This window comes from Podarcis tiliguerta, assembly GCF_965153285.1.
Source record: "Podarcis tiliguerta genome assembly, chromosome: 5".
NCBI lineage: Eukaryota > Metazoa > Chordata > Lepidosauria > Squamata > Lacertidae > Podarcis > Podarcis tiliguerta.
In genome coordinates this window covers 55,267,377-55,295,259 of record NC_139538.1, presented here as the reverse complement: position 1 = coordinate 55,295,259, position 27,883 = coordinate 55,267,377, and positions in this window count along the sequence as shown.

The following is a 27,883-nucleotide window of genomic DNA, read 5'->3' as shown; positions in this document are numbered from 1 at the left end:
AAGTACCATCTTATCCCTGGCTATTAGAAAATATTCAAGTTAACAAGTTAACAAAAGATGATCAAACTTGCCTGCTGAATTCACTGGTGCTGCTTTCATATTAAAGTCACATATTATTTCTATTTAATCACTCTGATTTATTTCTTTACCATCCTTGGTTTGAAATGTGTAGAATTCTTTATAATAATTGTCATCCACTGCACAGCCCTGCGAAGGTGGTGAGTCTTATTTTCAGTTTGACAGGTGGGAGCTAACTCTTGACATACATTGACTTGCCCAAGGCCATATAGTCAGTATATGGGCTGGACAGGCTTTGAAAATTCAACATGTATTGATTGTATTTTTTAAAAATGCCAGTCCTGTTGCCTTGATGACTGTAAAATGGAAGTCTGCACCAGGGTGAAGGAGCTACATGTGCAGGTGTCCTGATGAGGGCATGAGAAATTATAGGACAAGCAAGCTATGTGCTGTGAGCTGAACAGAATTTTGTGTCAGGTTGTGATGGTGAGGACCCTATCAGAAAACCTCAGGAAATCAGGGTTAATTATATCCCAGCTATTTACTTAGCCACTTGTTCACAGAACAGGATGTGCAGGTTGGGAGAAATGATCTCTGCCCATAATGCTACCGATGATGGATGGCACTGGAGTTGATAAGGAAAGGCAGGTTCTTCAAAGGAATGTTGTACACTGCGACTGAGCAGGCAGAAAGGTGAATGGATCTGTTACATGAAGTGAGAGAAACTGATCATCTAAATGAACAGAGGCTTAGTTAAATCCCTTGCTTCCCATTACTGTATTGCTGAAACATTCCCTTAATACAAGCCAACTTAATACACAAAACTAGGAAGCCCAGTGCTACAGCTTCATTACTCCTCTTTACTCTGGCAAGTTTATTAATACTGAAATTGATCAAGTGTGCCATTTTCAACCACATCTATAGGAGAGCTCTCATTCTGAGATCTCTTTATACATCACCCAGCTTGGGTTTTCGGGTGAGAAACACTGTGGGCCAGATTTGATTAACTGGTCCTGCCAGCAGAAGCCTGCACAATGACTTCTGCTAGTGGAACGGGGGTTTCCTCCTCTTCTTCCCCCATGTGGTTGGGTGTGTATGGGAGAACGACAGCACAGCTGTTTCCTGCGCCACAAATATGACAGAAGTCCTAGGCCACATGGAATGAGTACCTTTGTGGCTTCTCCCCACAGCAGCATAGGGGAAACGCTACATGGGCTGCTTCCCATATGAGCTTGGGCTTCTGACATTGTTAATAGTTCAAGAAGGTTCCACTTGGTGCCAGTGAGATGGCACTCCCAAGTTTTCCCACCAATAGCAGCCTCAGAGAGACAGCTGCATAAGAGAAGTAACATCTGATCCTCCATGTCTTTGGTTACAACTGTTGCTTCTCAACAGTGACCCGTGTTAATCCTGTGCTTAAAGAATGTGCCACTGAACCTGCGGTAAATTGCTACCACAAAGCAGTGCCTGTATAGACAGGGATGTATTGGGCTAGACCAGGGGCCTGCAACCCGCGGCTCCGGAGCCGCATGTGGCTCTTTTACACCTTTGCGGCAGCTCCGGGGAGGATACTAGCGAGGGGAGGAGGCGCATTGTGCGCCCTGACACTCCCCACTGTGGCGGGCACTGTACTGGCTGTGACGTCGCATGGGGGCGGTGCGTGCATTAGTCACGCATCGTCCCTATGTCACCTTCCCGCGCGCCTGCCCGCTACATTGTAAGGGGCATGTACGCTGGTCACTGCATTGAAAGGGGGCATGTACGCTGGTCACTGTTTTGAAGGGGAGTGAAGAACACACACACACAAAAAGGTAACTTGTTAATTTAACGTTTATTTCTATGAGGAGGAGTAATTCTGAGGGGTCAAACAAAGAAATAATAAAAAAGTGACAAAAAAGTTATTTTTATAATGACAAGTTTTGCGGCTCCCAGTTTTTTTCCTTCGGAAATGGGTCCAAGTGGCTCTTTTTGTCTTAAAGGTTGCAGACCCCTGGGCTAGACATTTCTTCCTTGACATCCCTGATTGCTCTGCATGTACTAAAGAAACATATAGATGACTGGATGGGCTAAAACAATGCAGAGTCTTGCAGTACCTTTAACTCACACATTTATTATGGCATAAGGTTTCATAGACTAAAGTCCACTTCATCAAATGCAAGAATGGGCTTAAGGTCTATATTAGAAAGAATATTAATATAAATACCATCAGAGTTATAGATTTCTTTTTCCTTACACTGTACAGAGAAACACATTCGGACTGAGATGACTGAGTTCTTCATGCAACAAATTTAGCATGTCCCTGTAATGGCCGGTGATACACAAATAACTTCTAATATAAATAATGAACCACTTGGATGCAGTTCAGCTTCCAGACCGGCTAAAAAATTGCAAGTGTTTGGGTCGGATGGGGGGAAGGAAAGAAGGAGAGAATCCAAATGCATGTCAGGATTTACAGAATACAATAGATGGACGTTGCCAAAGAGGTTGGAGTTCGTTTAGCAGAAGAGTAAGCAGATGGCCCCAGGAAAGTGATCACATTCTTAAGTGCTGAATTAGATTTATACAGAATAGAATCACATCTGCCAAGACTGCTAGCTAGAAGTATGGTGGAAAGGAAATGCCGGAAGGAAATACAGCTTTCACTAGCCTCCGGTCTGGATTCATAGTAGAAGAATGCTCTAATATAAAGATTTGCAACATCTGTATTTGGGGGGGGGGTATCTACAAGATTATCCAAATACTATATTTTGTTGCACAAACTGACGCCTTCGTGAGTGGTCAGATTCCATCGAGTAGTTTTGGGCTACATAACCTTGCATATTGGGGATTTTTTAAAACCATTCTTACCTATTTCATTCTAAAGCAATTGAGCAATATGAATATAGTAACTACGTAACTACATCTGGTTAGCAGCATTCCTCTTAAGAAGGACTTAAGAGCCCCAGATGTGTTGGGATATTAAATACTCACTCATCGACGTATTATTTAGTTATCTGTATTTGTTTGTTTGTTTAAGCATTACTTATTTTATCTGGGTTATGGTCCTAATGGTAGGACCTGTAGGCAGAATGTGGGCTCCCACATTAAAGTACTGCTCAGGAGGGTGGGGAGGCATAGCCACAGGTACAGTGAAAATTAGGACCCTATTAAGAAACGGTTGGGTAGCTGGGAGTCAGTACAGTGGTACCTCGGGTTAAGAACTTAATTCGTTCTGGAGGTCAGTTCTTAACCTGAAACTGTTCTTAACCTGAGGTACCACTTTAGCTAATGGGGCCTCCCACTGCCGCCGTGCCGCCAGTGTGCGATTTCTGTTCTCATCCTGAAGCAAAGTTCTTAACCCGAGGTAATATTTCTGGGTTAGAGGAGTCTGTAACCTGAAGTGTCTGTAACCTGAAGCGTCTGTAACCTGAGGTATCACTGTATTTCAGCCCTCAGTTAATTGCCTGGAAAATGCTTGTGTGTCAGCCTTCACTGAAGGCAATATGTTTCAGGTAGAGTTGCAATCCTCCTACTTATGATGTAGTTAAGGCTGGCATCAACTAAAATAGTCCTTCCTCTAGCACTCATCCAGCAGGAATAGTTTTCCAAGTTTTTATTAGAGGTTGGCTGAGAGACAATTCTAAACCTCCTTTTTTATATATAAAAAGTAAAGTACTGGAAACTGCTTGCCCACTCCTTCAAACCCTCTCTAAGACATTTTAAAAGTTCCCAGTGGAGTGACAAGTCCTGGGGTGGACGATTCAGCAAGAATTCTGTAATGGTTGGTGGAACAAAATGCTGATGCAATCACCCACCCACCTGTCTGGAAACTTTTCATGCACTAACCTATAGTTCTGTGGGCTGCTTCCACAGCCTTTTTAAATGACTAGTGTTATACCAGGAGGAGAGTTAATAATTTTCCTATATACTTATATGGCTGCTGTTGTCCTTTTAAATTTTTGTTGTTGGATGAACATATGTGTTTTAAATGATTCACAAGCTGTTTGATATTTTATATATATTTGTGAGTTGCTCAGAGGCATTTTTTTTGTAGAAAGTAATAAACCTCTTCTTCTTCTTCTTCTTCTTCTTCTTCTTCTTCTTCTTCTTATTATTATTATTGCAAGCAGCTTTTGGTACAAAGAGATTCCAGAAGTAAATAATGAGCTGAATCTAATTCTGGTCCATATCGTGTTAGAGTCCCCACTTCCCCAAGCAGGGGAACTATCTTCTTATGAATGAGTGCTTGACTTATTGTGTCTTTTCACTGTTTATTTACAGCCTGGCTGAACAGATGCAAAGTGGGAGCATGTTCAGAAAGTGCTTAAGAGCAACAGCTCATCCTTGCAGCTCTCCAAGGCAGTTTCTTGCCAACCAGCTCAAAAATTCAGTCTCTTACTTTCTGTCTCTGACCTGTGCCATTCAGATATCATGGGGTTGTGAGGGACACACATTTCTGAAGCTTAGAGTAGCCACCAGCCACCAGTGTTTGTTAGCAATGACCCTATTGTTCACTATGAAGTGTGAGGCTGTAGCCATAGACTGTTTTACTAAAGAGCATGTTTCCTCAGGATTTGGGCGGTACTGGATCATTTCATGTTCCTGCTCCTCTGTAAAGCAGGGTGACCAATTAAAAAGAAAACAAAAATTAAAACTAAGGCTAGCTTGTATTTTGTTTTGAGGCCAGTTGCCAGAAAAGCGAGAAGCTGTGTCAAACCTTTCAACCTCACGTGTTTTAAAAACTTAGATGAAATGTCATTTTGCTTGGACATGACCCCAAACTACTGGGCTTTACCTCCAGATCCAGCCAAAACTTGTGATCTCTATCAGGGATATCTACATCCACAACCCTGGCAAATAATTTTGTGTGTGTGTGTGTGTGTGTATGTATGTATGTATGTATGTATGTGTGTATGTATGTATGTATGTATGTATGTATATGTATATATGTATATATATATAGGTTTATAGCTTTCAGTAAGCCTGCAGGTTATAGTTTCTCTTAACTTCTGGAGGTTTGGTCAGGATATCTCTCTCTCTCTCTCTCTCTCTCTCTCTCTCTCTCTTTCTCTGTGGGTGTGTAAGCATAAGATTTAGAGCTGAGGAAACGTTCCATGTAGATCCTCACACGAGTGTCTTCTCATGTAGTAATAAAGGACTTTGTGAAGGTGTGGAATCGTAGAATTGGAAGGGACCCCCAAGGGTCATGTAGTCCAACCCCCTGCAATGCAGGAATCTCTAATAGATCATATATGACAGGTGGCCACCCAACCTTCTCCTTAAAAACCGCTAAGGAAGAAGAGTCCACCACCTCTTGTTGGAGCCTGTTCCACTGTCAAACAGCTCTTGCTGTCAGAAAGTTATTCCTGACGTATCTTGTTAGCAAAGTCACTTTCAGAACACAGACATAGTTCAGAGAGAAGAGAATTCCTGATAGCATTTTAATGAGGTAAATGGAACAAAACTATGTTTAGTTTGAGAAGAAATGAATAGAGAGTTTTTGTCTTTCCTACTTCAGGCCTCATACATAGCAGGGAGATGTTCAGTCAAACATACAGAGGAAAACTCCATCAGAGCTACACAGCATCTGCATCTTTGTCACTCTGCCTGCTTGTTAAGCCTTCACCCAGCCAGCCCTTGGTTAGCTGACTTGCTGATATCAGAATTAACTCTCAAATTACAAACGGAATAATCCCTGCTGTTTCACTTCCAACAAGTTTCCTGTGTGTTGCCTAAAGAACAGAGTCAGGGAAAGGACTTCTAGAAGAGACAGAAGAATATTTTTTGCTGCCTAGTCTAAACCCAGTTGTAAGCAAGTCTTCAGGAGCAAGTCAAAGGATACAGTAGTGTATGCTTAAGAAGTAATTTGTTGCCAGCACGTAGCATTCTAGTGATCCATACTTTCAATGCCATGCTATTTATGTTTTTTATTATTATTATTTACTTCATATATATTACAAGCAGTTCTGGGGATTCTTAACTAGCGGTTTCAGAGCTCCTTGAAAATTGTATTCAACACCTTATAAAGCGAAACCTGAAGAAATATGTGCTAAGTATTAAAACCTAACTTATTTATTTCGGGTTTTCCCTGTAGATATTCTGCTTTCACACACCCCACCTGAAACATAAATTGACTGTGCTGGACATGCATAGAATACAAATTAGAACAAACTAGATCCATTGTTTATTAATTTATCCTGTGAACCTAGTGTGTGGCATACATTAGCTATCAAATAAAGAAGGGAAGAGAGCATCCCTTCCCTCTTTATGCTAAATGTGTTACTGTGCTTTCTTACTCCACTGACAATCTGCACAAAACGCCCTGACAGAAAAATTGTCATGAAAGTTAAACTAGACATGTCCAATTTTGTTACAGGATAATCTGTGCTAAAACATGTGCCAGTTTGGGTAACCTTCTCAGGCTCGTACTTTGTTTTCTATTAAATGTCAACTCTGATAGACTAGCTCGCTTATTGGAAAGGGCAGGTTTTTACTTCAATAAAAACAAACCTTATTAAAAAGACAGGCAGTCCCTCAAAAAAAAACACACCAAAAAAACAAAAAACAAAACCCAAAACAAATCCTTACAATACATGAAATATTCACTCTTAATTGGCATGGCTACACTGTAAAGTTTTATTGGTAGTGTGAAGGCTACCTGAGATTATTTGTCTTCAAGGGATTGTCAAGGTTATGAAACATTTTCAAGGTACCAGAAGATGCATAAATTAAGTCTGCTGCTGGTGATAACATCATAGTACTGTTGGATTAAATATGCAGGAGCCTTCAGGAAAAAAATATATTATCACAATATTGTCTATATATTTAAAGGCCTGATTCTCATCTGGTATAAATTGGCTAAGTCCCCCTTGACAGTCTTGTAATTGTGTTAATTTACAACTCTTCAAAATGTGTCTTTGCAAGCCCAGACTTGCTGAATGGAGTATATTACCTTCAAAGCTAAGACTCAAGGGAAAGGAATCAATAGCTCAGGGTAAATGTATGCTTATCCCTCACAGATAAATTGGGCTGGGCTCAACTCTTAGAGAACAATGAATGTAGAAGTACAATGACAAATGTTTGTAGTACTCTGGTCTTTAAGACAGCATTTAATATAATCATATGATAGTATTTATAAATTATAAAGCACCTGAGACGATAGGCACTGTGGAAGCAATTGAGTGTTTGTTTGTTTTTTTAAAATCCCACCACGAAACCTGCCAGCTTTTTTGTAGAAATCTTTTTTTTTTTAACTAGTAGCAAAAATACAAGAAAAACAGAAGAGTAAGGAGAGGATGAGGCAGGGGTTGGAGGTCAAAGGCTCAGGAGGTGTTATTGTGTATAGCTTAAACATTTACAGGTAAGTTGAGGTGTGGATGTAAAGAAGAGGCCATATTTTCCAAAGAAAATGTGCAGCAAAAGATAAGGCAGAGGTGTACAATGGAAGTAAACTAGGGTTTAACAAGTGTGAATCAACAGAGTTAAGGGGATTAGAATACAAAGAGGGAAAAGATAACATAGATATGAAAGGTGAAGAGACTTTTAAGAACTCCATAGTTAGGTGATTCCAACCAAAACAGTAGAAGGAAATGTGTGGCAAGCTTTTGAGTTCTCCATAAGCCAGCAAGCAAGGTGTTGCACAAAGGAAGGGATGAGAGAGATGTAACATGTTTGTTTAACACCCTTCCTGATAAAGCATTCTGGAGAGCTCAAAAGCTTGATGCACTTCAGTGGCATTTTGACTAGTCTCAGTAAAGGTATCTCCCAACTGTGGAGTCCACTCTGAAGATTTTTATTGTGTACTCCCACTTCCCCCCAAAATTAATAGAACAATCAAGGTCTGACAAATGATGGTACAATAGGAATGGAGAAGCATAGACAAAACCAAGTACAGGGTGGGGTGGGGGAAGGAACAGCCAAGTAGAGAGGGCGAAGCTAAGGAAGAGGAAAACAATGAATTGCTATCCAGGGTGGAGCGAGACACTTTTGGTCAGAATATCTACTGGTGACTCTGCCTCCCAGTGGAGACACATTTTCAGGCAAATCAGAACCTGAGCAATATAAAAGCGTCCAGGGTAAATAATAATTGACATTATTTGCTTTTTATATGGCTGCCATCATTTGTTAAATATGAATAGCTTGAAAGAGAAAGCTTTCCTACAGCAATCCATTCCTTTTATCTCCCTGCCCATAAAAATCAAGACACAATTCTTTACTTTTACCATCATCACCTGTTGTCATAGAAACTATTGCAACACATAAGTACTGCAAATGACTGCAACTTCACTGGATGGACAGGGATGGATATGGGCCCCTGAAGGGGAACACTTTAGTTTAAACAGGTGTGTCTATAATAATGGGGGGCGATAAGAGGAATCATTCAATATCACAACAATGCGGCATGAGCAACATCCATTATTATGCTAACCATATCCTAAAAGGGTATTTACTGAACCTTTTGTTTATTTTGTGGCATTGTTTCCCACAAGATATGCAAATGTGCCTGAAAACAAGGAGGCTCGTTGTCATGGAGTGAATGAAGCACTGCACTCAAGTTCTGTAGTAATTTTATTATGATTCATAGGAAAGGAACAGAAAGGTGTGCATATGTGTTTACACACACACACACACACACACACACACACAAACACATAAACAAACACCCTTGTTGATAAAAGATTATTTAGTGTGAAACACGTGTAAGGTACCCACTGGCAAATCTCCCAAAATTAATTCATCATCAAACACTTTCTTTTTCTTTTTTTTTTAGTTTTATAGCACCTGGAAATTGACTGTACATTCTCTCAAGCTTATCTACAGCGCGGTGCTGTTCACAAAAAATCAGGAGGTCAGTTACAATGCAAGTTATCATTTTTGTTCTTCACTGAAGATGCAAAATGCCAGGAGAGCTTTGATTTGAAGCTTGGCAAAAACAGTTATTCCTGCATCATCTCAGTGGAATGCAAAAAGCTCAGACAGGTCCTTAGGATGTGTAAATGTCACCAAGATTCCGTTTTGCAGGGAATCCATTGACACTCGAGTGACAGCAGGCAGCATTTTGCTTCTGGTTCAGTACAAATTACAGACAACTTGACATTAGAGACCTCGGAATACAAAAGCAGACTGAAACCCTACATGATCAACTGACTTTTTCATATTTACAAAACCAGAGCTTTCGTTTAGACCTCTCTTAAGGGACAGATGGATAAAATGGAGGGGGGGGGTACTGCAAAGTTCCTAATTCATGTTATTTTCTGCACTATACTTAAAAACCTAAAATGAGCAATGATTTTCTCTGCAAGATATTAAACATAAATGCTATTGGCATATTCATAGGTTTTTTTAGTGTGCAGCCTGTAGTCTCGACAAACCCCTGTAGCATAAAGCATAATAGAAAGCCAAACCATTCAAACAAGAAAAGATCTTAGCGGTATTTCTGGCCCCTATTCATGTTGTTTACTGCAGATAAATTCCTACATTTATTGTGTGCGTTTACGTGGTGGTTTTGCTCTCTTCTTCTTTTCCTTTCACATGTAATAGGCAATTTGGGTGTCTATTTTATCAAGAGGTCTGCCAGCTTGATTCTGCATTTTGAACGTGCTCACTGAAAATAAAGCAGGCAGCGATAAACAGCTTCTTTATCTTATCTCTCTCTCTCTCTTTCCCTCCTTTTCTTTTTAACATGACTCTAGGTCAGTGATGAACATAACACCTTTGGCTCAGCTGAGAATATAAGCAAGATAGGAAATCAAGGTATGTGTTGTGTTAGGATACTGTCATGCCTTGGGCAGGTTGTTAAAAGTAGAAGTCAAGGCACTCAGCTAAGTGTGAAGTGATGATAAATCCCAACGCTGCTGTTTCTTATAGAAATCAACCGTGTGCCCATAAAATAAATTTGAGAAAAGTAATTAGAATTTGCACCAATGGATGTAACTTTGCCTGGCCAAAGAAAGAAATAGAAACAAAAAGAGTTAAATTATTTCTTCTTCTTCTTCTTCTTCTTCTTCTTCTTCTTCTTCTTCTGCTTCTGCTTCTGCTTCTTCTGCTTCTGCTTCTGCTTCTGCTTCTGCTTCTGCTTCTGCTTCTTCTCAGACAGCCAGTGTGGCGTAGTGGTTAAGAGCGGTAGATTCGTAATCTGGGGAACCAGGTTCGCGTCTCCGCTCCTCCACATGCAGCTGCTGGGTGACCTTGGGCTAGTCACACTTCTCTGAAGTCTCTCAGCCCCACTCACCTCACAGAGTGTTTGTTGTGGGGGAGGAAGGGAAAGGAGAATGTTAGCCGCTTTGAGACTCCTTTGGGTAGTGATAAAGCGGGATATCAAATCCAAACTCTTTTTCTCTTCTTCTTCTTTGGCAATCACTTGTAGCCAAGTAAGATTGTCTTCCATAAGCACGGTTTTAACAACGAGTCCGTAAGGGACTGTGGAGGCCAATTCTGGATCCATACATCCTCCCACAGTGGGGACATTGGTTTCCGGGCAGGAGTTGATCACGGTGTGGTTTTGCCAAGTGTGCCTTCCTCCAAGCACGTTTCTCCATTGCATTCTGAGTTCGAGTGTCTTCAAAGTCCATGACACCTTTGGTAAAGGCTGTTCTCCAACTGGACCGCTTCCAGTCCAGTGTTTCCCAGTTGTCGGTGTTTATACAACATTTTTTTAGATTTGCCTTGAGACAGTCTTTAAAACTCTTTTGTTGACGACCAGCATTACACTTTCCATTTTTAAGTTCAGAATAGAGTAGTTGCTTTGGAAGACAATCGTCAGGCACCCTCACAACATGACCAGTCCAACGAAGTTGATGTTGAAGAATCATTGCTTCAAACACTGGTGATGATTTAAGCACGTACTAAAACACTGAGAACAAATAAAATTCTTAATACAGAAAGTATCACTTTTTGCAGGTAGTTTTCCACTTGATCTTATTCTATGAAATTGAAGATGAAGACAAGCAGACAGGTGGCTTGGCCAGGTGTTACTTCCTGGACCTGTGTAGGGAACAGTGAGACCACACATAGAATCCTGCATATGCCAGCTCCAATCCCCCCCCCAGCCTTTCTCTGTTGTACAGGAAGGTCTGAAGGGCATTTGGCTGAATATGCTCAAGATCCTCCCCATGACTGGGAACCCTGATAGCGCTGAGGGAGTTTCAAGTCACTGCGAAGTCAACCAGCACAATTCCAAACAGTTTTATGGGGGGCTTAGATTTCCAGCCAACATCTCAGAACCAAGGAAGAATAACATTGCACCACAGAACTGGAAATTCAGCAGCTAGAAATGCTTATAGCACCATCTGTTGGTGGAGGTTCTAGCTATAGCTAGCTATCTCTCTAGCTATAATTTTCTATAAATGTTGGCAAAAAACCCCACGAGTTTCCTCTTGGGAGGAATGGTGGGATATAAATGCAATAAATAGTCATTATCTCAAGCAAAATGTATATAAATTCATGCGCAATGTGGAGTATGCATCATTCCCACCCATATCTGAGGAGGGACTCAGTGATGCTTTTCCCCTGTGGAGTCCCATATTTACCCCCCCCCCCAATATATAACTTAAGGAACTAATGATGTCCTTGTGAAGTCTAATACTATATAAAAACACATATATACTCTCAAGGTATGTAGCTTCATCTACTAAAAGGGGTTCCATGGTTACAGCCTCAAGCAATGTAAATTGCTGAGGAAGCTCGCATCAGCTTCTGGCCAATTTAATGATTTAAGTGAAGTGTTAAATTGGCAGAGGCCACATATTCAGGAAGGGGAAAGAGAGAGCGTTAAAACAAAGGTTTCAAACGTGTCACACACACCCTATTAAAATTGAGTTTGCCTGTGCCTGACTTCTAAAGTTCCTTCCCACTCTCATTCCACTCCCACCAAACCCAATGAACGAATCAGAGTAGCTTGCAAGCAAGTTCAAAACTGTAGCCTAATAGCAATAGAGACTAAAGAGTCAACCCACTGTGTCTGTTGCCTTGAGTTAGAAGGGGAGGCTTAGCAGTTAGGGCTTCTTAGAAATGGCACCTAGACACACAAAAGCATGGAAAGGGCTGTGTGCACACCCTGTGCATTTTGGAAAACCACCACAAATATTGTCCAAGTGTGAACACACTATGGGACAAGGAGAAGAAATGCTAAAGGAACTGCTTGATTGAGCTAAGGATCTGAGATTGAAAATGGGAAGTTTGTGTATATGGTGGGTTATTTCCCCAGAAACCTATGGAATGTGAGATTTCCCCATTGTCTGGAATCGTGTCCTGCCTAAAATTACTTCTGCTGATGGATAGCAGTTTTGTGCTTGGCGAAAGATTGAGGATAAATGAAATAAACCAAGTGCCTTTCTATACTGGCAAACTGGAGGAGCTGCTATTGCCTCCCCCCATTTTTGCTCCACAATACTTTTGTGTACGTGTGCAATGTATCTGTGTGCATAAACACAGAAAGGGTTGTATGCATGTGAACACATGGACCAACCATGGCCACTAGTATTTCCCTGACCTCCAAGCATGAAGGTTCACATTTTCCTGGAGCCTATGCATGAACAAGGCTCAGGCTCCAGTACTCACAATCCATAACTCTGGAAAATAGAAGGTCCCACTGTATGTGCATAATAACCTAAAGGCATCAAGGAGTACCAAAACAGGCTAAGTATACACATGGAACTTCATCATGTGGCCAGAACAAATGAATGAAAATGTATGCAAATACATGTATCAGAGACTGCACACACACACACACAATATTTTCAGTGACCCATGAATCTTTGCTTCTGTACTCAGTCTTTGCTCCCAAAATTTATCAATTGTACAAAAATCCAAAATGTTACTTCTCAGTAGGTTGGTGCAGGTGTGGGATTCCACATGCAGTTTCATCCAGTTACAGAATTTAAGCCTTCTGACTGGAGAATTTTAAGGTTTTCTAAATGCTAAAATCTCTTCTCCCTGATCATGACCTGTTTCATGTCACTGTGATGTGTTTCAGCAAAGAAATAAAAAAAAAAGAGCCATCTCTTGGTATCCTGTTAATGGGGACTGCTGTGTATAGTGGCCAATCAGAATGGGAGGTTTAAAATGCCTAATTAATTCAACTGTCATGAAATTAAACTATCATGTACATTGAAATGTGCCTTTTTTCAGGTGCAGTTTTACTTGAAGAGCCCCCATGCCTGTTTAGCTGTGATCCCTTTTGGAAATAATTGGTGCAGTTTGATTGATAATGTGTATTCCTCTTTAAAAGAAAACACGCTATTTTTCATAATCAGAGGCTGAATGCATAATGAGCGTTCTGGCACTGCCTTTAGCATCAGGTCTGTCAAACTGCACTGTTATTTCCATATTGATGCAAACTAAGATATTACACTCCCTCATTACATTGACACGGCGTATCTTTCAACAGTCAGCTCCCAATCATACATTCCTTGCAAACAAAATTACCTTCATCTTCTCTTTTGCTGTGAAAGGAACTAGTCTTGGAAATGTGCCCCTAACAAGCTAATCAACTAATTTTTAGGAAATGTTTCAACCATTTAGCATCCTCAAGGAAAACAAGGAGGGAAAAGTCACTAATGGAGCAGCAGGCATAAACAGAAATAAATAGACAACTGGTTGACTGAACATTAGCATACTTGAGCTTTATCAGAGCTACAATAGAATTATCTTTGCGAGCAGAGAAAGAAAAAGGAAGATCTATTTGTTATTATAAGCCAAACCACCTCATTTAGAATATGCATACTTGAACAGATAACTACAGCTAGGAAAGTAAAAGAATGGAGAAGGTCATTCTTTCATGCACTGTACATCTTGTGCTAGAAATCCATTTCCATGGAACCAGCAAACAAATTTTCTAAATCGGGATTTTAGCTGCAGCGCATCACAGTTAGCATATGCACAAATCAAGGGATCCAGTCCAACTAAAGATAAGCACATTTCCTATTGACTTCAACTCTTCCATTGAAATGAACAGGAATTGAAATTATTTGAAAGTGGGATTGTGTCCCCCATTAGCAATTTCTGTTTCGAGCTTAAGAATCCACTGTGCTCACTTGCACCTTCTCCTTAGTTGTAAGTCCTTAGAGCTTGGACATAACTAATAAAATCAAATGTCAATCTTTGGTCAACAGTATTTTAATGCTATTTTTGCAACATTTTGCCCTTTAGGGCTGAGTCCCAATCTGTTCCTCGCTTGGCACAAGCCTCCATGACCCGTGAAACAATGAGGCCTCACGTGGGTCACTCTGATTGTCTCTGCCTGAGGTCAACCCTGGGCAAGAGACTGTCCAGAGGCAGGAGAAGCAGAAGTCAGATCCAATAGAAGAAGTGGCCTGTCTGGTGCACTTGTGTACCTTGAGTATATAAAGTTAGTGATTCAGACATAGTACTGATATGTGCAGAACACATCCTGCCACTTTCAATAAGGATACTGGAAGATAAACACTAAACACTACTTTTTCAGATCATATTCAACTATAAGCTCCCAGGTTTGTACTTAACAGTGGTTTTAAAGATAAAATTGAGTTTACGGATGAATACAGGTCCTCAGACTGTGCTTAAGTTGTGGCCTTATCCCTACCTACCTACCCACCCACACCATGGAAATTCAAATACCATTGTCTATGGCCCACCCAAGCTCATAAAAAGCAGACTGGCAGAGTTGTCCAGCTAGCCACTTTGCACCACTTTTTCCAGACTATGGTAGCACAACCCAGTTGCATCTACAACTCATTTGCTGGTGTAAAATGCTAGAAGAATGAAAGCTTTGTGTACAGCTGCTACAAGGGATGGTAAGGCTCAGGTGGAAAGGGAAAAAGGCAGAGATCAAAGGAAGAGACTGCAAGGTGGGGATTTATAAATAGTAGAATGGAGAAAAACAGGACCATCATAGCTTCTAAGAGATGGTTATGAGAGGGAAAAGGGTGAGAGGGAGAAAGTGACAGAGGCATTAGTAGCGAAAGGGTTAAAAAGAATAGTGAATTAGTAAGTTAAATGTCAAACAATTTGCCCCATGTTGTTCAGCAATGCATTCATCTTGATTTAGCAGAAATATAAATGTGTCCTTCAAAGTTATTTGTGTTGTCCATTCCTGGTATAAACTATGCACATTTAAAACTAGGTCAAAGTCGACATTGACCTTTCCCACCCTAGTGCTATTTAGTGGTCAGGGATGATGTGATTTGTGGTTCAAAATATCTGAAGGGCAGCAGGTTGAGAATGGAGGGTCTAAATAAGTCTTGTTAGAAAAAGTAATTCACAAATCAGTCCACAAATTAATAGAGTTTCATCCCACAAATCTCCCTGTTGTGGGTCTGATTTACACTGGTTTCATCTTGTGCTCACACATTTAGCATACCATATTATTTATCTTGTTATAGCAAAGCAAAATGATAGATGAAATATGCAGGATGTCAAGCCAGAGGAGATGTTTTATCTGGCCAACTGCTTAGATTTGATATTTTGTTCAAGTGACTAGAACTGGTTGGCAAACACTGAAAGCTGAAAAATTGTCAGAAAGACCACTATTCACAAGAAACCTAGATTCAATTTTAAAATGAGGAAGAAAATCATTTTAATAAAGTTAGAGGATCTGCTAGCTGAAGACTCTAAATGACACATCAAAGAATATGGGGCATAATGTAGATCACTAGAATTTATTGCAATCTACATTTCTGAGATTATATTATTAAAGCAAAAGCTGGCTCTAGAATCCTTTTGTGTTTGTATCTTTTCTCAAAGAGATCATACAAAATAAAAAGGATCATTAGCTTTAAATTAGATTCTCAGAAAAGCAAGAAATTTAGCTTTGGGTACTGCATAGTATCAAGATGTCATTACTTCTTTTTTTGCTAAGGCAAAGAATGGGTCAGAAACTGCTCTGTCCTTAATTGTACTATGCAGATAATGACTTTACATTCAAAAGCAAGGCGTCAGGTAGGAGCTGTGTGTTTCAATTAACAGGCTGATGACCACAGCTAAATAAGATCTGATAGGAATTTCCCAAATGAATATTTGTGTTCTGGGATGAGTTTCAATCCTTAGGGCCTGAAGCAGGCTACAATTGAAATCACACAGCCTGAATTCACAGTTAATGTACGTTTACACTAAAAATGCCATAGCCTTAAAAAGTTGAACGCAGACAATGAAAAGCCAACTATGGGGGAGGAGGGGGGGTCTTTGCAAATGGAGGGAAGATTTTGACAGCTGTGATGTAACCATTAAAAGTTTCTTTAGCTGTTCCTTCCTTCCATGACACTGTATCTGCCACCATATTTTTTTTTCCTGACAGGGATCTGCCCCTTTAAGAGTTGGAGAAATAGTAGAGGCAGAGAACTGACAGACTTTAGCAAGAAGCTGGAAAAGAGAAAGAAAGGATCAGATAATGGCTCCAGTTGCTGCGAAGAGTGATGTCGCCATTTAAGGGAGGGAGGGAGTGAGAAGGTGAAAGTGGCTTAAATGCGCAAAAAAAGAATGTGTGTATGGAACCGGACAACTAAAACAAAAGAATCAAGTAGAAAAATAAAATGCTGAGCAGAATGCCAATCAATGCGGTTAACTGAAATCATCTCACACTGTCTTGCTGCCATAGTTGTCAGCTGCGTCTGTTTTTTTCATTTGGGCAGGGTGTGTTAGTGATTCTGTCCTTTCTTGGTTTCACTCCTCTCTCACAAATCATTCTTTAAAGTTTCCTTTAATGTCTTCTTCTCAGTTCCCTCAAGGTTCACTTCTTTGCTGCTTTCTTTACACACTTCCCCTTGGCAAGACGATTTCCTCTTTTGGCCTGCAATATCATCGTGGCACTGATGATACCCAGCTCCATCTTCCTCTTCCTTCCCCGTCTTCCGCTGTTCTTACTAATATTTCCAACTGTCTTACAGCCATTTCTGCTTGAATGATTTATCATTATCTCAAATTCAGTATGCAGAAAGGAGCATTTATTGTATTGTCCCCCAAACCACTTTCACCTTCCTCCTTCAAATGGAAGCATCTTCACAGCAAGAGAGGAGCTCTGGCAATATCCTTCATTCTTCTTTCCTCTGTCTCAGCTCACATTACTATTCTAGCTCAAAGGCTGTTGATCCTCTGTCTATAATATTTATAAAACTCATCATTTTTATCTACTTATTTTATCAAAATGTAGTCCCATTTTATTCCACTGATTATTATAGCGTTTTGCCAGCTAGCCTTCCTGATTCTGAACTTAAATCTATTTATCCCTCTTTTCAATTTTTCTGCATGCAGAGTTTCTTGCTTTGCACTTTACAGTTACAGTGGTACCTCAGGTTACAGACGCTTCAGGTTACAGACGCTTCAGGTTACAGACTCTGCTAACCCAGAACTAGTACCTCGGATTAAGAACTTTGCTTCAGGATGAGAACAGAAATCATGGCCCCATTAGCTAAAGTGGTACCTCATGTTGAGAACAGTTTCAGGTTAAGAACAGACCTCCAGAACGAATTAAGTTCTTAACACGAGGTACCACTGTATAGATACATAATATTTATTGATTAATATTTGTATATATAATATGTAATTGTGTTACATATCAGGGCTGGGGAACCTTGGGCCCTCTAGATCTCTCCCCTGGCCACCCAGCCCTCAGGCCACACAGCCCTCACCTCAGGTCACACCCTTCCCCAGCCCTGCTTCATATTCTCCTTGAGGGATTTTGCTGGGAATGTGCCCTTGAACTCTGATAATACTTCTTGATTACCTGGACAGAGGACCGAGAGAGGTGTCTGAGTGTCTGTAGAAACTAGACAACTGTAAAAAAGGGGGGTAAAAGTTGTGTCTGTCCACTTTGGCCTCTGACCGTGCCCACCATTGGCATGTGTCTCCTAGAAGGTTGCTCAGATGGGAATAGAAGCCTACGAAAAAGGTTCCTGCCTCAGATGGATTCCTCTATTGTCCCACAGCCTTGCCTCTTTTTTACGTACCTTCATTGCTTTCTCTGCATTCTTCTTTTCAGTCTCCACATTCATCAGATACTACTCTACTTTCCAAAACGCCACCCTTTTTGAGAAAGCTATTGTCTGTTCTCACATGGAACCCTTTAACATATTCAGCAGGCATCTTTGTCCTCATTTATTTTATTCATTTATTTATATTATTAAATTTGTATACTGCCTTTCATCCGTATATCTCAGATAAAAACACAAAATATACAATAAAAGCAGGAACACACACACACACACACACACACACACAAACCAATAACCTTCTTCCCCACCCCCTATAGGAGTTAATCAGCACAATGCCTGGTTGAAGGCAAACATTTTCTCCTGGTGCCTAAAGGTGTGTGATGAAGGTGCCAGCTGCACCTCCCTGGGGAGAGCATTCCACAAATGGGGAGCCACTGCAGAAATGGCCTGTTCTCATGTAGACACTCTCCGGACCTCTCATGAATAGAGGCACATGAATAACGGCCTCCGGTAATTTAAGGAGTTGTTTAAAATATCATCCTAGTAATCTTGATTTATTCAATTCATTTCTTATTGATAGATTAATTATTGTATTGTATGGGTGTTACTGCAACTGTTTCACTTCCTTTGGCTTTCTCTCATTCAGCAATAACGAAGTTTTCCCCCTTCCTCCAAGAAGACCATTTTCATTTTATCTCTCTATTTTCATATAACTAGATTTTGAGCAAGTGAGCAGGTTTGCTCATGTACACTACATTTTAGGCATTTTCTATAAATGAGAATATTGATAAAATATAGGGACGCAGAGTCCTGTGTGTACTGAGAATGCAAGAAGAATACATGCCTGTAAACGTACAGAAATGTACAGTATGGCAGCCAAAAGCAGTACCAAAGACGGTCACATATATCAGAATCCATTCATTCATTATTTATAGGTTTCTGTTTATTTTCATGAACTATCACAATGTTTAACTATTTGGATATGAAACAAGCAATGTGATGTTTGCAAATAGAAAATGGCCTTGAGAATATATTAGCTCTCATCTTGGAACAATCCAGCTAGATCCTGAGGTTACTATCTGTCGTTAATTATCTGGCAACAACGAGTTGAAAAACCAATAACATTAAAAGTCAGCACATTATTGGGTATCCTCCCAGGATTTTTCCTATGGAAATGTGGCTGAGATATTAAAACTCATCAAATACATTGTGACAGTGTCAACGCACAGAAACAAACCTTCCTGCTGGAGGTTTATATGGGGTATAGTATAGTTCCCAGTAAATAGTTTTTGCCTGTGCAAGTACCCTAGGGCCTAAGTATACACCTCCACTGATCAACGTAACATGTGAACAGAACAAATGTGGCTGGCAGCAATTCCCATGACGATGATGGATGGACATATCCTCTCATAATCACAAAATCTGCTTAGAGGTGTTGTCAAGCTCCAGGCTCAATAGAACAATCTCCAAGGGGATAGTCATACTTGCCTCATCAACGATGTACATATTATAGCTCTGGAATTATTGTCCAGCTTAATTTTAATCCGAGTCAAAGAAGAAACTTCTTTTATCCATCCAGCAATTGCCCAAAGCCAACCACCATGTTTTCTGTCACCCCACTTGCAAGTGGTGGTGCTTCATCAGTGGCAAGCTATGGTGAGAGCAACACTGGAGAGAGGGTTTGAGAGAAGTCCTCTTCCCTTCATCCCCCCCATGGTGTGTCACTACTAGAGTACTGCCACCAGCTGCCCCAACCAGATAAATGGAAATGAAAGGGAAGTGTTTAAGAGATTACTCCACTGAGTAGATGGAGGAGGTGGGGCTGAGGGTCCAAGAGAATTAAATTTGCTTGACTTGGATATTAGCTCAGCTAGGCTTATTTCTGAGTCACAATCCTGGGTAGATCAACCATCTCTGGATTGTTGGTTTGCTGCCAATCATAGTAAAGTTGTCACACAAATTTGTTGTTGACACCTGCCCATGTCTAGATAGCTTGACTAAATGAAAAATTATACTGTGGGAGCCTATCCAGATAACAGCAATCAGTTTTTTAAGACTAGGAACAAGCATGCCAATCTCTAGTCATGAAACTGAAAACAAAAGTAAACATAATTATTGAGAAACTTTTACATCATGGGGTATTTTTTTATATAATGCCTCACTGCATCTGCACCTCATTAATTCCACCATGTTGCAGCTAGAGAGGGAAAACAGGACATTCCCAGATGAAATTGGAAGCTGGGTTTGCTTCTTAATTCCGTGAATAGGGACACTTGACGGGTATGCTTTTTTAGAATGATTGCCAGTAATGGATCAGAATGACATTTTAAGACTCAGCATTACAAGGACTTAGAGCAAGTGCAAAATTGCAGACATATTCCTCAAATTTGTTGTTCAGAACAAACATGGGCAGGGTGATCTCATGTTCTTGGTATGCTAAACCAGTGGCGTAGCGTGGGGAGTGCAGGGGGGGCCGGCCGCAACATCTGGGGGTGCGCGCTTGCACTCGCAGCTCTCTGTCCCTACCAGGTTAGGGGGCGCAAATTACTTGCCTTGCCCCGGGTGCTGACAACCCACGCTACGCCACTGTGCTAAACTAAGGTCAGAACTAACAATAACACATACCTGTGATGATGTGCCATCACTGGCTATACTGTTAATGGGATTCGGTTTTTTTTCTTGTGGCTACAGAGTAAAGGAAGAGTGGGAGCCACTTGTCTGCAAATCTCAATTGTTCCCAAAAGGAGTGTTTAACCTTCTTCCTTTCCAGGCTGGTGCTGGGGGCAGCATAAGCCCCTGGGCAAGAATAGGATTCCAACTAAATCTCACTTCTAGCCCCACCACATTTCCAGCTCTACTCAGTTTTCCACGTTGCGCTGGTAGAATCCCACTGATGCAAACCAGTAGCCTTCCACTGGCAGTAAAGGCATCACTGTGTGTGATTCCCCCACCACCACCACTGTAGTTTTGTGCAAAGGGCTTTTGGGATGACTCAAGAATAGTATTGCTCTATGACATTACAGTACCTCAAATTGCGTGGAATCTCATATAGTACATTATACTACTTTCCCATTTGTTTGTTGTTCAATATATATCATGTCTTGACTGACAGATTATAAAGTACTCTTCTATAACTCACCTAACTGAATTTTTCTATTCTTGGATTTTCCCTGCTCTTTATTATCTGTAATTGGATAACTTCTCTCAATTTTCTCCTTGGAAGACTGAAGATAAGGTTTCTGTTTAATCATCCCACTTTAAGTACTTGCAATCAGAGAGGATATTGGTGCTTTTTAAAATAAGACAATGACATTTAATGACTTTTATTTCTTCCTATACAAAAGATTAATTCATGTGCTGGAGTCGTCATTACATTTAGAACCACTCTCTCTCTCGCTCCTTTGAATGATTCAACCTAGTACTGTAACCCTTTTTCATTTAGATTTTTGTATATTTCATTGCTTGTATTTGTGTACAGTCCTCTCCTCAATATTTATTTTTCATTTTGTTTTCAAAGAGTATCCTGATGGAGCACTGATGGAACATCTTTTGGGCTGAATAATGGTAGGCAAAATGCTTTTAAAATGCTTTGTCACCTTCCTTCGGACGCATTTCTATTTGTCAATATTGTTTTAAAACTGCTACACCCAGATTGAAACACAGTCATTTAGGTGCATTGTGACCAACACAAAATAGAGAGGTACTATTGCCTCTCATGATCTGGACACTATGCATCCATTGATGCAGCCTGGAATTGCACTAGGTGCTATATCACACTGCTGACCCTTGTTTAACTTGTGGTATACTAAAACCTCTGGATCCATTTCACATACACCACTATCAAGCCAGATGCCTTCTTTTCTATAGGAATCTAATTCTTCCTGCCTAAATACACAGCTTTACATTTATTTAAAATGAAATTCACTTTGTTGGTTTGGGCCCAGTTTCTGATTCCGTCAAGATCATATTGAATCCTGTTTCTGTTTTCAATGTTTTCCACTACCCTGCCCAGTTTGGTACCATCTGCATATTTGATGAGCATCCCATCTATTCCCTCATCCAAATTATTTATAAAGATGTCAAACATCTCTGAGCCCAGGACAGATCTCTGTGGTATTCCACTTGTCACTTCTTTCCAGAATGACCCAGGGCCAGTTGATGAGATGAGCCAGTTTCAGCTCTACCGTAGCCATTTTCATGCCCTGTGTATTCACTATCTATGTGAGATACACATATCAAAATGGCAGCAAAGTGCGGGAGGACATTCAGTCCCTAATAGTGATCACCATGATAACCCAGAAGGGTCGTATCGAGTTTGTTTTTTGCATATAATTGGCTTGTAATTTAATAAGGACAATTATTACATATTCAGATCAATAGTAAAATTCCAAATGATTTCAATGGGATCAAATTTTCACCCAATTAATTTATTCTTTCCCAAGCCTATGGGACTCACTTCTATATTTTATGTGTTCATTTGATTTTCTGAAGGCAAAAATTGGTCTACGATCATTAATATGAAACTAGCCATCTGGTGCTGATATTTTTTCCCCCTTTGTTGGTTAAGGAAACAATACTAATGTTGCAATTATTATAAGCATGATTTTTATTTGTTAATTTTCTTAAACCATCAAATGCAGAGAAGGGAATGAGATGTGGCATGACAGATTGTAGCTGCTATATCTAGTGGCCCCAAAGGCTGCAATTTATGTCTTAAAAATGCACTAATTATATATGTCTGTTACTGCCTCTAATGGCCCCCAAATGGTTAAGAATGGAGAATACTGTCACCAAATATTGCAGCAAAAGTGCTAATCATTAAAATGAAATGTAGATTGCTTTTTTATATTTGGTATGGTGCTGTGTCACTTAACCAACAAACCAGAACTGTTTTGCTGATCGCTTGGCACAAAAGTAGCAAGCACATACAGAACCTCAAATGGAAACTGGCTAAAGAAAGTGATTGTGGTCCTGTTCACAGGAAGATTGTCCAAAAGCAGAGAAGTTCTGGTATCTTATTATCTTATCTCTCCTGCTTCCATATTGCACAAACAAATTGTGGAAGGTTTATGACTGATGTAGCCCATGTTATGAGATTGATGTAAGATTTGCATGCATGATTTATCCCTGACATATATGAGATGATAAATTTGCATGCATGGATCAGATCACAAACACTAACATGCGGACTGCTGAATGGGCAATGATGTCATAGATTTCCACCATAATTTCAACAACAACAACAACAACAAACCTTAACATAACCATGGCCATACAGATCAGTGTTGTGAACTTTACAATAGAAGATGAACTGTTTGTACTATCTGTTTCTGTTTTCGATTGAATAGTTGAGTAGATAGTTTGTGACAGGTGCTTCCCAAGCCCAGTGCCCCCAAGCAGTTGCCTGCTCCTAAATCCAGCCCTGAATTACCCCATGGTGGACAAATTTAGCCAATTATGAGGGCTACTGCATATAATTCTATTCACAACACATCAATGTGTTCATGCAAATTAGCCCTGAGTGACTTTGACACACAGACTTCCAGATTCATGCTCTTAACAACTACATGACATTGTAGCTCACTCAACAGAACTCATGGATTGTTTAGCAAGCATTACCGAGCAGATCGAGAGAGGACATGAAACATTTCCATTGCATGAAAAAGAGTAGGACAGATGCCCCACTGCAAGCTTCAAGTTCCCAACCAGCAAATGAAATTCAATCTGCAAAACATAGATCAAATTTCTTAAGTTCATCAATGATCACGCATCAGGATAATCACATGGCAAGCATCTCCTCTCATGCCGCTATGCTGTAATCATACAGATCGCAGGTGTGGTTGACTTAAGGTTACTTTTCTATATCATGAAACTGTTCTCCTTCAACATTCCTAGGATCCAGTTTCACATCACATGAATTGAATAAGAACAGGAAATAAGAAGCAGAGCTCTGATGTAAGTGGTAAAATTCAGCTTCCAAATAATTAAAGGAACAGTACCTCACAACTTGTGGGAGATGGCTTTCCACAACAATCATTACACTGTGGTGGGTGCCCTATACACTAATCTGATATGCTAGAAACCCAAACCCAAATGTCAATTGGACAATTTTCTCATGTTGTTGATCATCTCTAATCCAAACCTACTAGCCAAATCAATCCAGGTTGGGGAATGTGATGTCCTTCTTCAGCACTGTTTACTCCAAACATTCATGACAACAGATTACCACTTCCATGAACGTCTTTCCATTTTGCTTGCTGATTTAGCACTAAAGTCACCGAGAAGGACAATTCCATTGTTCTACATGTACTAGATTCACACAACACAAAATTCGTTCTAGACCTTCTCCCTGTTGATGAATGTTGATAGGGATGGAAGGTGGAAATGAGCATATGATTATGAAATTATATTTTTTGATCAGACCTTCCTTTACCCAATAAACAGTGTTCAGAAGCATTTCCATTATTGGATTTTTAAAAAATCCCATTATCATTGGGAAAGGATGTCTTAAATTTGACTTAAAATATTTAAATGTTACCAATGATAAAATTGTTTCATACAGTGTGTTTTAGCTGAAGAAAAATTAATGCATTTCCTCTCCACACTGTGTTTTTTGTAAAAACAAAAACACTGGCCTTAATGGCTAAAGCCATGTGCTTCCAGCTCTTCATTTAACTCTGACCTAATATGTTGAATTGTGGTGGCCTCAAAGCCACAAGAGCATTTATTCAGCCCAACCTACATAGCTAATCAAGCCAAATTACATATTGTGGCTCCCGAAAGGCCAAGGTCAGGGCTGGTGCTCCTCTTGACTTTCTCCTCTTTAAAGGCGCATCTCCTTTCCATATATCACACTATGGTCTTTGGCCAGGAGAGACAGGCCCATCAAGACAATACCTGGTTAATGAACCAATAAAGCATATTTGTTTCGGTACTTCTTGCTACCTTTTCTTATACGCACAATTATTACTGAAATCAGAGATGAGAACATTGCCTTGAGATATGATTTCCATACGGGGATAGGCTTTCTTTTTCTTTTTTAACCCAGCCACACAATACCCACCATTATCATTTTGATTATATGCTCTTCTCATTTGCTCTACGTGGTACATTTGTTATTACTTTTACAAAGGAACAGAAAAGGCATCCGCTAGATGGATTGTAAAGGAAGGATTTCTATTTTTGCAGAAAGGTATTTTGGCTGAGAACATTAAGCGGCAAGTGCGATTTGTAAAAGTTTTATTTTATTTTATTTACGTAAACTCTAAAAAGAGGAAATAACAGAGATATTTCTACAAGACAGGAAAGCCTGCGGCTACTTGGCAACAAATGATTGCAATTTAGAATTCATGTACTATTAAGAAGTCCTGATTAAATTGTAAGGTCCTTGGGAAAAGGGAAGTCATAGAAATGAAAAGCCGGTGGTGTCTTTGCAGCTTGGGAAGCCTTATACTGGCTTGTCTCTTGGGAGGTTAAGTTTACAGTGGTGACCTGAGGGCTTGCTCTTTTTTTTTTGGTCTGCTGCAGCTATCATAAGAATGCAAGATGAGCCTACTAGGTCAGGCCAATGACCCATCTCATCCTGTATCCTACTCTCACAGTGGCCAATCAGATCCCTATGGGGTGCTTGCAAACTGGACATGAGTCCACTCTGCCCACCTTTGATTCCCAGCAACTGGTATTCAGAGGTAACCTGCCTCCGACAGTGGAGGTAGGACAATGGCATCATGGCTAGTAGCTGCCTTGTTCTCCATGAATTTGTCTAGTCCTCTTTGTTGTCAGGCAGCAAAGAGACATCCCACCCCCACCTTCCAGAGAGCTGGGCAGACAGACAATAAGTGTGATCCCACCTGAAGGGCGAGGCAAGAATTTCTGTGGGTCTTCAAATACCTTTTACATATCTTCCCTATAACCTGCCACCAAGATGTCTAGAAGAAGTGCAAGCTTCCTTGGATGACCCTAGGTTCCCCAGGTCCTGCTAGATTTAGGGTATCCACTAAGGACAGCTCTGGATGTTAAATCGTCTGCATTCTCCCCAGCATTTCAGCAATAAAAATGAGGGTTCTGTTGTATACTTTTAACATCTCTAGTTCCATATCAGGGAACTTGGCCTGCCACCACTATGTTGCAGATAGCCATTGCCTGCCTTCTGTTAATTTACTCTGTAGTGAATAGTCTGCATACACTGGCTTCTAAAGCAAGGTGAGCTTGTACACTCACCATGGTGCAATGGTTAGAATGTTGGACTAGGATTGGGAGTCAAGGGTTCAAATTCCCACTCAGCCATGAAGCTCACTGGGTAACTTTGGGTCAAACACTGTCTCTGAGCCTAACCTACCTCACAAGGTTGTAAGGATAAAATGGGGAAGGGAGAACCATCTACACTCCCTTGAGCTCCTTTGACGAAAGATGGGGTAGAAATGTAGTAATAAAAGTACAGTGGTACCTTGGTTTACAAACTTAATCCATTCCTGAAGTCTGTTCTTAAACCAAATCCATTCTTAAACTGAGGCACGCTTTCCCTAATGAGGCCTCCTGCCCCCGGTGTCCTTCCACTGTTCGGCTTCTGTTTGTAGACCGAGGTAAAGTTTGCAAACCGGAACACTACTTCCGGTTTTGTGGAGTTCATAAACCGAATAGTTCGTAAACAGAACTGTTCGTAAACCGAGGTACCACTCTATAGTCTTACTTTCTGCCTTCCAAATGTGATGCAGCTAGGTAGAAAGTACCTGGCCCATAATCAGTTTGCAGGGGGTGGCAGGGAAGCAGATAGCAGTTAAGCAGAAAATAGATAGGCTGGTGGCACAGATGGACAACCTAGGGGTCCACCACAGTAATAAGATGCCTTGAGTGAGCAACAGCAACAGGCCTGAAAGATTTCCATAAAATAGCGATGCAGAATAGGTTTTCAGCTATCATCCTGACTCCATTACCCATGCATAATCATGGACCCACAATGCCACTGCTTTTCCACACACACATCCCCTTTTCAGGTAGCATATGTTACTGACAATATCTGAGTTACAGTTACTTTTAATAAATGCAACCAGATCAAGTTTGAAATGAGACGTTCTAAGGAAACTTATAGCCAGTTCAAACATTAAAAGTGCTAGTTCGAACATTCAAACATGCCAAACAATAACATTAACTAAGCATGGGCCATAGTATTCCTCGGCGCCTTAGTAGTATGAATTCAATGTACAGCATGCCTAACCTTCAGTGTTCAGAGCACAATAAATATGTAGATTCTCTAGAAGCACCAGACAGAAATTAATAGGATTCATGCACAAGCCCTGTACTCCTCTCCATTTCAATGGCACACGTACATGTAAAATTATTGCTGAATTATGTCCTGTGACTCTAGACTTCTGTGTTGCTTGTCTTTATGCCCACTGAGGAATATACCTTTACACCTGCAAAACACAAATACTAGCAGCACTTGGTGCACTGCAACAAAACTGGGAAAGATCTGACAAAATGTATAAGGAAGTCACTGGAAGGCATCACAACTGAGGAAATGCTCGTCAGTTGCAAGCCATAAATATTTGACAGAAAGTAATTGCTAGATTTTTGTGCTCTTTGTAAATGCATGACAATGGTAGTAGAGTGACGTATATACAAACCATTTGTGCTGGAAGACCTGGGTTTGTTGGAGTCCATAATGGAAACAAGCTGTTCTTTGGTTGCCACTTGTTTGCATTGCAAGCTGCTCTGCAATCCAAGACACTTCTCTTTTGCTGCTCAGGTAAATAAATAGTGCTAAAGCAGCTTAAACGGGTCTTGCATATGTGAGGATTTTGCCTGTCCTCCAGACCCAGGTGGTAGGTAAGCCACAAAGAATAAAAATATGTCCAACCTTGAATCTAGTTCAGAAAGGCAACAAACAATGTTTAAATCAAAATGTAGCTTGGAAGTTAGTGGTAAAAGTCAACGAAAGTCATTTTGGTATAATTAAAATCTGTTTCATAATACCTATAGAATTA